The sequence below is a fragment of the Cervus canadensis genome, chromosome 11 (genome assembly GCF_019320065.1).
Source record: "Cervus canadensis isolate Bull #8, Minnesota chromosome 11, ASM1932006v1, whole genome shotgun sequence".
NCBI classification, from domain to species: domain Eukaryota; kingdom Metazoa; phylum Chordata; class Mammalia; order Artiodactyla; family Cervidae; genus Cervus; species Cervus canadensis.
The window spans coordinates 44381502-44387546 of NC_057396.1; the positions used below are offsets into that span (position 1 = coordinate 44381502).

Genomic DNA, 6045 nt, shown 5'->3' on the forward strand with positions numbered 1-6045 from the left:
GGACTGGTTTCCTTCAGGATTGACTAGCTGGATCTCCTTGCAGGCCAAGGGACTCTCAAGAGTCTTCTCATCGAAACATGTATATTATCCATGGTGAAACAGATCACCAGCCCAGGTTGGATGCATGAGACAAGTGCCTGGTGGACTGAGAAGACCCAGAAGGATCAGGTAGAGAGGGAGGTGGGAGGGGGATCATGATGGGGAATACATGTAACTCCATGGCTGATTCATGTCAATGTATGACAAAACCCACTACAATATTGTAAAGTAATTAGCCTCCAACTAACAAAAATAAATGGAAAAAAAAAAGATATTTTAATCTAAAAAAAAAAAAAAAGTCTTCTCCAACGCCACAGTTCAAAAGGATCAGTTATTTGATGCTCAACTTTCTTTATAGTCCAATTCTCATATCCATACAATACTACAGGAAGAGTCATAGCTTTGACTAGATGGTCTATTGTTGGTAAAGTAATGTCTCTGCTTTTCAATATGCTGTCTAGGTTGGTCATAGGTTTTCTTCCAAGGAAAAAGGGTCTTTTAATTTAATGGCTGCAGTTGCCATCTGCAGTAATTTTGGAGCCCCCCAAAATAAAATCTCTCATTGTTTCCATTGTTTTCCCATCTATTTGCCATGAAGTGATGGGACTGGATGCCATGACCTTACTTCTCTGAATGTTGAGTTTTAAGCCAACCTTCTCACTCTCCTCTCTCACTTTCATCAAGAGGCTCTTTAGTTCCTCTTTGCTTTCTACCATAAGGGTGGTATCCTCTGCATATCTGAGATTATTGTTATTTCTCCCGGAAATATTGCTTGCAGCCTGTGCTTCACCCAGCCTAGCATTTCTCATGATGTACTCTGCATATAAGTTAAATAAGCAAGGTGACAATATACAGCCTTGACATACTCCTTTCCCAATCTGGAACCAGTCTGTTGTTCCATGTCCAGTTCTAACTGTTGCTTCTTGACCTGCATACAGATTTCTCAAGAGTCAGGTCAGGTGGTCTGGCTTTCCAATCTCTTTAAGAATTTTCCACAGTTTGTTGTGATCCACACAATCAAAGGCTTTGGCATAAAAATAAAACAAAAGTAGATGTTTTTCTAGAACTCTTCCTTTTTTGATAATCCAGCGGATGTTGGCAATTTGATCTCTGGTTCCTCTGCCTTTTGTAAATCCGGCTTGAACATCTGAAAGTTCATGGTTCATGTACTGTTGAAGCCTGGCTTGGAGGATTTTGAGCATTACTTTTCTAGTGTGTGAGATGAGTGCAATTGTGTGGTAGTTTGCAGGCTATTTCAATGATAACATGCTGACCCTGACTGTAGGATAGTAAATATAGACAATACATAGTTAGTTTTTCCTGGTGACACAGATGGTAAAGAATCTGCCTTCAGAGCAGGAGACCCAGGTTTGACCCCCTGAGTGGAGAAGATCCCCTGGAGAAGGGAATGGCTACCACTCCAGAAGTATTCTTGCCTGGGACAGTCCATGGACAGAGGAGCCTGACAGGTTACAGACCATGAAGTCTCAAAGAGTCAGATACCACTAACACTTATAATCCAACAAAAGTGACAGATGCAGCATTAGGATGATGGTCAGAATTTAATTTTCAATAATTAAAAAAGACAGGTTTTTCTTTCTTGGGTTCCATAATCATTACCAATGATGACTGCAGCCATGACATTTGAAGATGCTTGCTTCTTGGAGAAAAGCTATGAGAAACCTAGACAGCATATTAAAAAGCAGAGACACTACTTTGCCAACAAAGGTCCATATAGTCAAAGCTATGATTTTTCCAGTAGTCATGTATGGATGTGAGAGTTGGACCATAAAGAAGGCTGAGCACTGAAGAACTGATCCTTTTGAATTGTAGCTTTGGAGAAGACTCCCAAGAGTCCCCTGGACACCAAGGAGATCAAATGAGTCAATCCTAAAGGAAATTAACCCTGAATATTCATTGGAAGGACTGATGCTGAAGCTGAAGCTCCAATAGTTTGGACACCTGATGCAAAGAGCTGACCCATTGGAAAAGACCTTGATACTAGGAAAGATTGAAGGAAGGAGGAGAAGGGGAAGACAGAGGATTGGATGGTTGGATGGCATCACCAACTCAATAGACATGAGTTTGAGCAAGCTCTGGGAGATTATGAGGGACAGGGAAGGCTGCTGTGCTGCAGTCTATGGGGTTACAAAGAGTTAAACATGACTGAGCAGCTGAATAATAACAACAAATCAAAAGGAACTTAAAGAATAAGACTTCGAGTTTTCTGACAGTTGGCATTGTACTAGAATGAGTAATCTGAGGCCCTGTAGTTCCTCTTTAGCTGCCCTCAGGTAGAAATCTCTGCAAAGAACTAGTGATCCCCCAAACCAGTGCCCTGAGATATTTTTTCTCATGCAAAAAGTCCAAGCAAGTCCTTTCCCTGTTCCCTAAAGTCAGCAGAGAATGACTCTGGCCCACCTTCAGGGTGAGGGAAGATTTGAGAAGTTTGAGACGGTGACTTTGGGGGTTCACAATCTTCTTTGTCCACCAAGTTTAACATTCCTGTCTACTTTCACAGCTAACACAGTAGGTGAGAGACTGAAAGTGCTGAGAACCTGGGATCTCAGATGCAGGGAAAGAGGAAATATTAGTGTTCATTCCCTATCTTTTTTTTTTTTTTTATTGAACTAATTGATATACAGTATTAGATTACTTTCACATGCACAGCATAGTGATTCAGTATTATTACAGGTTATATTCTATTCAAAATTATTGCAAGAGAGTGGCTATATTTCCCTGTGCTGTACTATATGCCCTTGTTGCTTGTCTATTTTATATACAATAATTTGTATCGGGTTCACCAAAAGTTTGTTCAGGTTTTTCTATAACTTCTAATGGAAAAACCCAAAGGAAGTTTCTGCTAACACGGTTATCTCATAATCCTACTTCCTTAATTTGTCCCTCCCTTCCCTCTTCCCTTTGGTAACCACGGGTTTGCTTTCTATATCTGTGAGTCTGTTTCTTTCTTGCATATGCACTCATTTGTATTACTTTTTAGATTCCACATATAAGTGATCTCATACCAGTCATTCATTCCCTATTAACATTAGTAACATGCTCCTGAAACTTTTTAGTCCAATCATCTAGGAAGTATGACTTGTGGGTCAGAAATTGTTTTTAATTTTTAATTGAAGGGTAATTGCTTTACAGAATTTTGTTTTTTCTGTTATGCATCAACAAGAATCAGCCATAGGTACACCCATGTCCCCTCCCTCCCAGACCTTCCTCCCATCTCCTCCCCATCCCACCCTTCAGTCTGTCACAGAGCCCCTGTTTGAGTTCCCTGAGTCAGACAGCAAATCAAATTAAAATATATATATATATATTGGCTTCCTTTGACATCAAAATTTAACCTAGGCACTAATGAATTAAACAAGGCCCGATATCTCAGATCTGAGACCTAGTCTTTCAGTCCCCTCCCTTCATCCCTGTCCCCACTACCACAAATTATGCAGTTGAGTTTCCCACATTGCATCCAGAGTGCAATGGAAAACCACCTTAGTAATCATGGTATGTTTCCTGCCAGGTAAATATAAGACTGGGACTTTTCAAACAGGATAGGGAGATAATCATGAAAGGAAGACTTAATTCTTCTATCTATTCTTCTATTCACCACCTATCTATCTATAATATTCATTCATTCATAAATGTAAGCAAAACACTTAGCAGATAGTATGAAAATGCTCAGGTCCCTGTGTGTGCGTGAGTGTGTGTTTTTGTGTCTGGGTTGAACTTAAGTGGAAGTACAGCTCTGCTGCCCCGCCGTGGTCTTCAGATTACCCTGCATGTCTCTGTCAATTGCTCAGCTTGATTTTGAGATGCTATGTAAACCCTGCCCTCTCTGTATTTTAATTTCCTCAGTATAATAATTTTCAAAATAGAATAATTGTGTCATATGTAGGAGGGCATTTTCAAAAATTAGATAAACTTCAGTTTGAGTTCAGTCTTTGAAACAAATTTATGGCACAGAGAAATGTAATTAGCTTGTATGAGTCCAGAAGTCTTCAAGATGAAATATGTATAATAGGGTCTCATGGGAGACCCAATTATACAAATTAGACCTTAATTTCTGATGCATCTACACACTTCCTATAGTTCCTAGCATAAAGTAAGAGCCTTATAAATATTATCTTTTAATATATACATTTTAAGCACCTTCAACATATTATTTGGGCTTCCCTGGTGGCTCAAATGGTACAGAATCTGCCTGCAATGTGGATAATCAGGGTTTGTTCCCTGGGTCAAGAGGATCCCCTTGAGAAGGGCATGGCTACAAACTCTAGTATTCTTGTCTAGAGTGTTCCGTGAACAGAGGCTCCTGGAGGGCTACAGTCCATGGGATTGCGAAGAGTCAGACACAACTGAGTATGTTATTTTAATGCTTTGAGTTTTACATGCAATATCTCACTTAGTCATTAATACACTATGCAGAAATCACTTATTCCCCTTTTCCAAGTGAATAACGTATAAATCAGAATATGTAAGAAAATCTTTAAGCATTAAATAGCTAGAAAATAATTTTATTTATAGAATACTCCAACAATACAAACACTCATAAACTGAAAATTGATAATTCTTATCCTACAATCCTAATCTCATTCTTCTTCCTACAGGAAACCAGCCTTAGCAGTCTGGTGTGAATCCTTCCAGAATGTATTTCTGATTCATGGGGATGGGGATGGGAGAGAGGGAGAGAGAGAGAAAGAGGAACAGAGCTGTGAGGAAAGAGAGAGATTCAATATTTGTTTATTGAAGATAAAAAGCTTGAAAAAGCTCTTCCTATTATGCTAAATTGAAGGTAATATTTCCTTTTTGAAATCTGAGATAAAGACAGATTAATATCTAAAATCATGTGAAGGTCTGTGACATTTTGAAAATGTAATTTGATGTTTTACTATCCTTTGCTTTACGATTAGAAATGGGAAAGAGAGTGTAACCATTTCCTCAGGGGCCATTACTGGGGAAAAGGAAGCTGAAAGAGGCACTCAAATACCTTGTCTTTGCAAGGTGGGGGCACCTACCTTCAGTCAAGAGACTTCTTCAACATTCCCTTCATAGGAGGCCCCATCCATCTTAACCTGGTAAATACATCCAGTATGTCCTTCCCTCTGATGGCCATAGCAACAGCAGCAGCCTACTTTTCTAAACAAATCTTCCCGATGTGTATCAGAGAGTATTAACACCCTGATAAGATAAAAATATATAGTTTGTCCTTTTTTATCATTATGATTAGCCCTGACATTCTCAGTCTTTCATGTGGTCACTCTGGTTACACTGAAGGTCAATAGGCTGTGAAACATTAAATCAGAGAAAAGGTAACCTCATGCTTACATGTTGAAGCTGAAACAGTTAAGCAGAGTGAATTAGAAAATTACAAATATTTTCCAGAAAGTGTGAAATGATTCTTCTCCAAATTAGTGCATAGAGAAGAATAGTGGACAATGGACCCCGTATTAGGATGAGCAACTCTAGCATAAATCTGCACCAATTTTTAGTCCAGACACAAAGACAGGCTATGTGGATCATGTCACGAGGCAAGAGGGGAGAATTGATGGGAGCACAAACAAAAAGCCATTTAATCTAGGATAGTAGAAAAGAGCATAACAACAGCTGTTTGTGATGCTAACAGTGCAAAAGACCTTGGTAAGGAGATGGAGGCATAAGGCAGGGAGTAACAGACAACCATGTAGTAGTCAAAGGATTTGGCCATCAGTAAAAGGATCCCATGAAGAATAATCTATGGATGGAGCAATATTGCTGCTGCTGCTGCTAAGTCGCTTCAGTCACGTCCGACTCTATGTGACCCCATAGACGGCAGCCCACCAGGCTCCTCTGTCCCCAGGATTCTCAAGGCAAGAATACTGGAGTGGGTTGCCATTTCCTTCTCCAATGCATGCATGCATGCTAAGTTGCTTCAGGAGTGTCCAACTTCGTGGGACCCCGTGGACAGCAGTCCACCAGACTCCTCCATCCACGGGATTCTCCAGGCAAGAATACTGGAGT

The 6045-nt window shown here is 39.9% G+C and overlaps 1 pseudogene; it reads right to left on the reverse strand.

Annotated features, from left to right (window-relative positions):
- Positions 1 to 3471: 3471 nt before the first annotated feature.
- Positions 3472 to 3576, reverse strand: LOC122450701 (annotated as a pseudogene).
- Positions 3577 to 6045: the final 2469 nt, after the last annotated feature.